The following is a 9,167-nucleotide window of genomic DNA, read 5'->3' on the forward strand; positions in this document are numbered from 1 at the left end:
CCCTCTGATTTCCATAATCTGGGCTACTTTTTAGAAATGCTACCACCATCTCCTTTGAAGGGGAGAAAAAGGCTTTCAAAGAGATATCATTCTGGCGTGGTTGTCAAATATGGCTGAAACGTCTGCAAAATTTGCCTTTTGATGAGGTGCATTTATTCATCCGAATCGTGAATGGAGAGACAGTCATAATAATGTCTTCATTCGTCCCTCTAGTCCTTTGTCTCCCTCCTTTCTTCCCCTTACTTCATTTCTTCCTTTGTTTGCTCAATTGTTATAGAGCATTTTCTCATTTGTGCATCAATTAGCTAGCAGCTGACTATTGTGTGCCGAGTATTGAGCTCAGATAAAAATATGTCTATAATACAAGTCATTTAGTATACATACAGTGAAGAAAAGAAGACGGATGCTATGGTGGCTGGCTAATCTTGATTATTAACTTGACAGAGTTGGGAAGAGTGAACCTCAGTTGAAGAATTGTCTCCATCAGATTGACATGTCTGTAGGACATTTTTCGGCAGCCCAGCCCACTGTGGGTGGCACTATTCCTAGGCATATAGTCCTGTGCTTTATAAGGAGGGGAACCCAAGTAAACAAGCCACTAAACAGTGGTCCTCTGTAGTGTCTGGTTCAAGATTCTGCCTTGACTGCCCTCAAGGATGGACTATAGCCTGTAACAAAGTGAATGCTTTTCTCCCTAAGTTGCTTTTGTTTCTGATGTTATCACATCAATAGAAATCAAGCTACAACAGACAGAAAAGCAAGTTAAGTGCTCTAAAACCTTGTAATCAATGCGTGATTCACCTAGGAGCTTGTTAAAGCTGCACGATGGCAGTTCTTGCACTAACTAGTCACATTCTCCATTTAACAAAAGTGCGTTTGTGTGCACATGAAAGTCTGAGAGGCCCGATGTGCTGTGCTGTCACTGGTGTGCACCACCATGGAAAACCAAAGAATTGTGTGTCCTGCACACTGCAGTGTGAAATAGATACTTGAGGACAGGTTCACTGGGCTTTTTGAAACATATATATGTTTGACAAGAAAGCAAAAATAAGAGGCAGCCTAGGGACAGGGGAGAGGCGGCAGAAGCAGGAACAGTTGTGAAGATCTCAAAACTTCATGTATGAGGGGTTCACAGGGAAGTCAGTTTGGGATGACCTGAGCTGAAACTAGATTGCACATACAGACGTGCCTCTCACTATTCCTTATGTCAGCAGAAGGAATCTCTCTGTTACTGTAAAAACTGCCCCAAACCGACAAGTTAGAAGTTCAAAATGTTTATTCTAACTCTTTATTACAGAGTAATATATAGAAGTCTCAGCCCATGGTCAATTGGTTCTATTGATTGAGGTCTACAGTGACACATGGGTTTGTGGCTTAGCACAGTTAGTGGAGAAACTCCTCACCCCAAGGTGACTGAGAAGGAGAGAGAGAGAGAGAGAGAGAGAGAGAGAGAGAGAGAGAGAGAGAGAGAGAGACAGAGACAGAGACAGAGAGACAGAGAGACAGAGAGACAGAGAGACAGAGAGACAGAGAGAGAGAGACAGAGACTCACAGAGAGACACAGACACAGAGACACAGAGGAATGAGTAGCATCTTACTGTCCCCTTCAAAAGCTCACCCCAACAATCCAACAACTTCTTTCCGCTATCACCCACCTTATAAAGGTTCCATGAGTCCCAGTAGTACCTCAGGCTATCTCCAAATCCTTTAGCATATGGCTTTGAGGGAACATTTAAAATCTGTCTGACTGTAATAGTTTGCAACTATAAGTTTTCTAACAGGTTAGACTAAATTCTGTGAGCCAGTGGTTTGGCTCTGGCTGAAAATTAGGATGACTTTGAAACATATTAAAGTCTATAAAGCCTTTGGCTCTAGCCTTGAGATTTGGGGTGAACTGATAGAGAGTGGAAGTTTTCTATAGCTTCCCAGGTAATCCAGGTGTGCAGAATGGATCATTGAGACCATCTGCTTAGAACTATAGGAGGCCTTTGATGGCTTTTAAGTAGGAGCAAATCCAATCATTCTGATGTTGAACTGAGACTGTCAGTCCTCTAAAAATGATGCATGTGAGTCAGGGAAAACCTAGATGAAACAGCAGATGACCTCACTGCAAGCTGGATCACTAATGCCCACCTGAACACGTTCACATCCCAGTTTAAACTTAGCATAGCCAGAAGCTCGATATAGCCAGAAATTGCCAGTTACAGCCATTGACATAATAAGACAGTAAAGAGATAATGTGCTAAGGAGATAGGATCAAGGGGCCTTAAATGAATTTTGTATAGCATATGAGACAAGGGAAGGACATTCAGGCTCTGCCTGAGTGACTAAGCCCATAATGCTCCCATTCACGAATACAGGGACAAAGGAGATTAAGAATTACATGTGTGCTGTGTCTCAGGTGCTCCTTTGCTGTGGTTTGGAGGACTCAATCCAGGATCTCCTGCATTCCAAGAAAGGGTTCTTTCAACCCCAAGCTATATCCCCAGGCCAAGATTTTTCATATTTAATGTCCATCGTGTGCTTTGTTGCCTGCCCAGGTTTAGGATATAGATTAGAGATCTGCATGCATGTAAGGGTTGCTTGAAGCCTGAAGAAGGACTGAGAATCTCTTGAAGGAATAGGTATGTTCAGGGCTAGAGATGAGACAGGAAGACAAATAGGCTTGAAGAGCAGTGGGAGTTGTAGTAAAGGGGTGCCCCAGGGAGGACTAAGGAGGGAAGAACACCTCCTTCTTCCTGTAGGCCATCCTTCCTGGCTGCTCTCTCAGTGTTGCTCTTAAACAAAACTGGTTATAGAATCCTCCTATGTGGGATGCTCCCAGACCCATAAAACCATAGTGTGGGAAATACTAATCTGTCCTTACATTGTCCCTAACAAGGGGTGGTAGATCCTGAATGTCCATTGAAGGTAAATAGCTATTTCAATGTTACAAGATAGCTCTTTTTCACTTTATGCAAGAACTTAAAATCCTAAAAATGTCACAGTGATTAAGAAAGAGCTTCGTGTATTACCCTAGCCTTCGCCACTAGCAAATCCCACTTGTTTCCCTAATTGCCCAGAAACTCCACGCTAGGCACTGAGGATACAGGGGGAATAAATCCAGGGTCCCTGTTGGCAGGAAACATGTCCTCACTACTCGCCTTCAGCATACTCCTGTGACAGCAGCATGCACCTGAGTTGGGGGCTGACTGGCTGACGTCTCCAAATGTGGCTCTGCGGGTGGTAAATGGCAGAAGCCTTCTGAAAGACATTACATCTCCCCATAAGGGTAGAAGGAAGGAAATCTGAGGCAAAGAAAGTGCACAAGATCTCTCAGGCATTTGGGAGGAGAGTGACAGAGCTGAGTAAGGGGCTATAGGAAATCTAGTGTGATAGAGAGGTTATCTTGGTCAGTTAGCTAAGAGATTGGAGCCACACGCATGGGACCATGTGGTATGTCAGCCTAAGAAACTGGATGATAAACCTGCCATCCTAGAAACCTTTATTTAACCCCTCCCAGACTCTCTCTCTCTCTCTCTCTCTCTCTCTCTCTCTCTCTCTCTCTGTCTCTCTCTCTCTCTCTCTCTCTCTCAGCACACATACCTGTACACACAACATACACACACACATATATACACATATGCACACACATATACACACATGCACGCACATACACACACATGTGCACACACACACCACAATTCAGAAAGCCATCAAATCAAATAAACATGGAACAAGGAAAAACAGGTAAGAGGCTGTCACCATTGCCTTGGAGACAGTTGGAAGGTCTTTGTTGTAAGGAAGTGAAATATACGTGAGGCAGGACTAATGGCTACCTTATTCAAAGGTATGTGTGAGGAGACAAGGATTTTTGGCTGACTGGATGTAGGAACTGAAAAGCCACAGTAGTGTAATGAATGACCTTACAGACTTGGTTCAAGTGGAAGTTCTTGGCCTCGAGGAACGTCTAAATAAGTTAACCAAGGAGGTGTGTCTAGTAAGAATACACCAAGGAAGAAGGTTGACAAAAGTGAGCAAGATCATTCTCCATGAACAAATCTATAATGTCCACCCAATTGTGGAGGACGCCTGAGTTGTTAAACAAACCCCACTGAACCAAGTTCCCTGGCTTTATATTACGACTAAGCATTTGTCACGCCGGGTGCTCTCGTGAAGAGGGTGAAATAGGTTTGAAGACTTAGACTGTTGGCTTCAAGCTGTCATATGAAAAAAACTTCATTTTGATTAATATAATTGAAGTGTTAAGTATATCTGCTAAATTGCAATCAAATCAGTGAAATGTTATTCATTTTTAAATGAATCTGTCAGAAGTTTTTATGAGTATTCTGCCAACAGTGAATCAGATTTGCACAACTTAACTGCAGTTATTACTATTTTATAAATGGGTAAACTGAGAAATTGAGAATGCAGTCTCTTCCCGAGAATGCCAATAGTTTGACTTGCAAATAGACCACCAAGGTCCCCGCAAGCCAAAGTGTGCTGTCTCTGGTGACTCCTTTGCAAAGTGGAGCCGATTTAATTAAGGTTCTAAATCAACATATTGAGAGGCACCCAGGTAGGTAATGAAAAATTCACTGACTTCTTTGTGTCCTGAGTCACTATGAACATAAGGACCAACTGAAAATCTCTCTCACCCCTCAGTGGCATTCATTCTGAAGAGATAAAACATAGTTCCCAGCACAGATAGTTAATAAAGAACTCTTGCCCGTCTCCATTGTTCCAGGCTAAACACTATCGGTTCACTAGCCTTCACCTCTTCCAGTTGCTTCTGTCGTCACTTGCCCTCTTTCCCCTCCCTATCTGCACCCTCATTTCCACCCTCCTTGGCATCCAGTCTTTGGAAGTCTTGACATTAAAATATTCAAACACTGAGGGAAAATGCTAGGAGCCATCTGAGAAGCACTTATGCTACAGTAAGTCATTATCTTCCCACATGCCAGGAAGACAGCAGTGAAAGGGGCCAGGCATGGGGGTGAACTCCTGCAAAACCAGTGACCAAGAGACAGAAACACTAGGATTGTTATACATTGAATGATATATGAGTGTACAATGACTCTCAGACCACCTAAGGTAATATAATGATATCTGGTCAAGAAGAGGAGAAGGAGGAGGAGGAAAAGGAAGAGGAGGAGGAAGAGGAGGAGCAGGAAGAGGAGGAGGAGGAGGAGGAGGAGGAGGAGGAGGAGGAGGAGGAGGAGGAGGAGGAGGCAATGATGGAACACATAGTCACACCCTGCCTTCTTCCTTATCAGAGTGTAGTAGGACTGCAGACAATGCCTACTGTAAGTATGACATGTGCTGGGAAAGCCACTTTGCATTGTCCTGAGCATCAAACAGTGGGTACCTCAGGCATTCTACTGAGAGGAATGTGAGTGTCCGAAGACTTCTGAGAAACTGTCTTCCTTCAATTATCAGAAGTAGGAAGCAGAAAGACAGTCATGAAACACAAAACTTCTTGACCCAGGTTCTGACGCCAGTGGCACATGAGGGAGCACCTGAACAACCCCAGGCTCAACGCACTATAGAAGAGCCACTAGTGGTAGGGTCCAGGCACCCGTGTTCTGTCTGAGTCACCACATGACTATGTGCAGGCTGGTTAGAGCCACCATAACTAGAGCGATACTTAGGAGCTTTGATTGTAGTGGAGGCACAGCTGCTTTGGATGGCATCGTTTCTCTTAAGACTCCTCAAATCCTCTGCTTGCTTGAAATACAATAAAAACCAACGGAGGAGGGAGAGGGGGGGGGAGAGGCGGGGAGAGACAAGTACAAGAAGAGAGAGGGAAAGTGGGTCCAAGCACCGCACAGTATGACAAGCAGCGAACTTAAAGTCCACAAACAATTGAATAGCACATCCCTGTTTTCATGCAACTGCATATTTTTCCTCATTCCTCATGGAAATGCTTTATTCTATTGAGGTAACTGCTTTACATTTTTTAATGGAAGGCCTTAATTATGATATCAAACACAGATGTGATGACTCTACTTGGAGGGGAAGAATGGAATTTTGTTTGGTAACCCTGTATTTTGTTTTCTTTTGTTTTTGACACCAAAGCCTCTCCACAATAAAACCACACTGTTGAATCCAGTGAGGCTACTGCAGAGTTCGCTTTTCACTGCATAATAAGAAAAAGGGAACAGTCAGAGACGCCATTCTGTGCCTGAGAGTTACTGAAGGGTCGCTTTAAAATAAAACTGTTTCTCCAGCCCCTACAGCTCCCAGCAGATGGATAAAGAGGACTCAGCTCTAAGACCAAAGTGCTGGGACTGTCACACAGGAACGTGGCTTTAGAACGGCTTGTTACCAATACTCATACTCTTCTGGTACACTCTGTCTTCCTACGCAGAGGAGTCGAGCGCTTCCGTCTCTTAATGGACAGGACAACGGTGTGAGCTTCTAGGTAGAAGGTATTTGCTGCAGTTTTCAGCCTAAAAGTTAGTTTTGGCTAAATTCCAGCTCTCTGGAAGAAAACTTTTGCTTCTTAGCTGTTGAGTGACTTTTAATGAACAGCTCTTAAAACACAATCATCAAAATGTTCACAATTTACAAACATGTTACATGACTCACAGAGGGAAAATATTAATGTTCTGGGTGTTCAAAAATCCCAAAGAATTACGGCCCAGAAGGGCAGAGAATCAAGTCATGTTAAAGAAGACATTGGAATAACAAATTTATGTTGTGAGTTTTAGAGCTACTTCTAGGGACTACCAATAAATCCAGAAATGGTTTATACAGCGGACAATCATAGGGCAAGAAGACAGGGACATGTTTCCATGGGTATTTGCTCTGTAAGCCTGGAGCTCTGAGTTCAAACCCCTAACACTTATGTAAAAGACAGGCTAGCTGCATATGCCTATAGCTTTAGCACCAAGGAATGGGATGTAGGCATGGAGATAGGGAAATCCTAAGGGCTCACTGGACAGCCAGCTTCATCTAAATGCAAGTTTCCAGTGTAGTAAGACCTGTCTCAGACCTATTATAAGGCAGAGAATAATGGAGAAGGATGCCCTCTCTCCACTCTTCCTCCATATGGGTACACACCTGCATATATACATGCATGCAGATTGCATGTATGCACACACACATGTACACATACACACATATGTACATACAATTTATAAATCATGGAGTATTTTAACAAGATTGAGGGGTATTTATCAGACATCTCATTGTAGAGAAAAGGGAAATAAACTATGTGGTCTGTTTAAAAACATATCTACTAAGTGTATCCTTACATTGCTTATGAGAAATTTATATGTTTTGTAGAGTATGCAGTGCCCTTTCTGTCACAGAGGGAGGGGTACATACATAGAATAATAATAAATAATTTTCAGCTACGGCAGTTGTTTGGATGCCAAAATAAGGAAGACACTGTACACTGATATAATATAAAAACCTAAAATTTGAAATCTTCTGAGTGCCAGTATGATACAAGAAAGGGAATATGGCACAACTGGATTTCTGGGATAGGCTGAAGCCGTAAATGCAGATGCATTAAAAATTCATATGAATTACATTCAGTCTTCACAGGCATTTATGAAACTTAAAGATTTTGATGTATAAACTTGAATCCCATCCTGGACATAGCTCATTATGCACATTAAATTAGTCCAAAAGATTTTTTGAAAACTAGGGTTAGAAGAGGCTAAAGACCAGTGGAAGTGGGAGAGGGGCAGGAGGATAACCAAGAGGAAGAAAATGATGATGTCATATACATATAAAGAAACTGCTCTTATGCATAATTAGCGTATGCTAAGAAATTAATAAAAATTAATTGAGTATCTGTGGCTAACACTTCAATTGCCCATAATTCTTACTTTTTTTGGGGGGGGGAAGGGTGCAGCGAGCTTTATTGATGGTATTCAAGAGAGAAGGGAGGGCTCCCCGGGCCCCTTCTGTTGTTATGGGGTCTGGGATGGAATTGTGAGGGAGATGTTCAGTGTTGGGGGCCGAGTTGGGACGGGGACTCCTCAGCAACTGGGGGCCTCTGTCTTGCTCTCAGTGTCCTTGCTGGGCTAGGGTGGGTGGTCCAGGGTTTCTTACTCCTTGGAGGCTATGTAGACCATGAGGTCCACCACCCTGTTGCTGTAGCCATATTCCTTGTCATACCAGGAAATGAGCTTTACAAAGTTGTCATTGAGAGCAATGCCAGCCCCAGCATCAAAGGTGGAAGAGTGGGAGTTGCTGTTGAAGTCTCAGTAGACAACCTGGTCCTCAGTGTAGCCCAGGATGCCCTTTAGTGGGCCTTCGGATGCCTGCTTCACCACCTTCTTGATATCATCATAGTTCTCCAGGCGGCATGTCAGATCTACAGTGGATACATTGGCGGGTAGGAACACAGAAGGCCATGGAAGGCCATGCCACTGAGTTTCCCGTTCAGCTCTGGGATGACCTTACCCACAGCCTTGGCAGCACCAGTGGATGCAGGGATGATGTTCTGGGCTGCCCCGTGGCCATCACACCACAGCTTTCCAGAGGGGCCATCCACAGTCTTCTGAGTGGCAGTGATGGCATGGACTGTGGTCATGAGCTCTTCCATGATGCCAAAGTTGTCATGGATGACCTTGGCCAGGGGGGCTAAGCAGTTGGTGGTGCAGGATGCATTGCTGACAATCTTGAGGGAGTTGTCATATTTTTCGTAGTTCACACCCATCACAAACATGGGGGCATCAGCGGAAGGGGTGGAGATGATGACCTTTTTGGCCCCACCCTTCAGGTGAGCCCCAGCCTTCTCCATGGTGGTGAAGACGCCAGTAGACTCCACGACATACTCAGCACCAGCATCACCCCATTTGATGTTAGCGGGATCTCGCTCCTGGAAGATGGTGATGGCCTTCCCGTTGATGACAAGCTTCTCATTCTCAGCCTTGACTGTGCCATTGAACTTGCCATGGGTAGAGCCATACTGGAACATGTAGACCATGTAGTTGAGGTCAATGAAGAGGTCATTGATGGCAACAATGTCCACTCTGCCAGATGCAGAGCAGAAGGCAGCCCTGATAACCAGGCACCAATAAGGCCAAGTCCGTTCACACCGACATGCACCATCTTGTCTATGAGACGAGGCTGGCACTGCAGGAGAAGATGCAGCTGTCTCTGGAACAGGGAGGAGCAGAGAGCATAATTCTTACTCTTGTAAGTTATGTTGGTATCCCTGAGCCTTG

General features: G+C 44.1%; 1 pseudogene; it reads right to left on the reverse strand.

The window, feature by feature from the left end:
• Nucleotides 1–8,006: 8,006 nt before the first annotated feature.
• LOC103694218 (glyceraldehyde-3-phosphate dehydrogenase pseudogene) lies at nt 8,007–8,941 on the reverse strand (annotated as a pseudogene).
• Nucleotides 8,942–9,167: the final 226 nt, after the last annotated feature.

Source organism: Rattus norvegicus, chromosome 18 (assembly GCF_036323735.1).
Source record: "Rattus norvegicus strain BN/NHsdMcwi chromosome 18, GRCr8, whole genome shotgun sequence".
NCBI classification, from domain to species: Eukaryota; Metazoa; Chordata; class Mammalia; order Rodentia; family Muridae; genus Rattus; species Rattus norvegicus.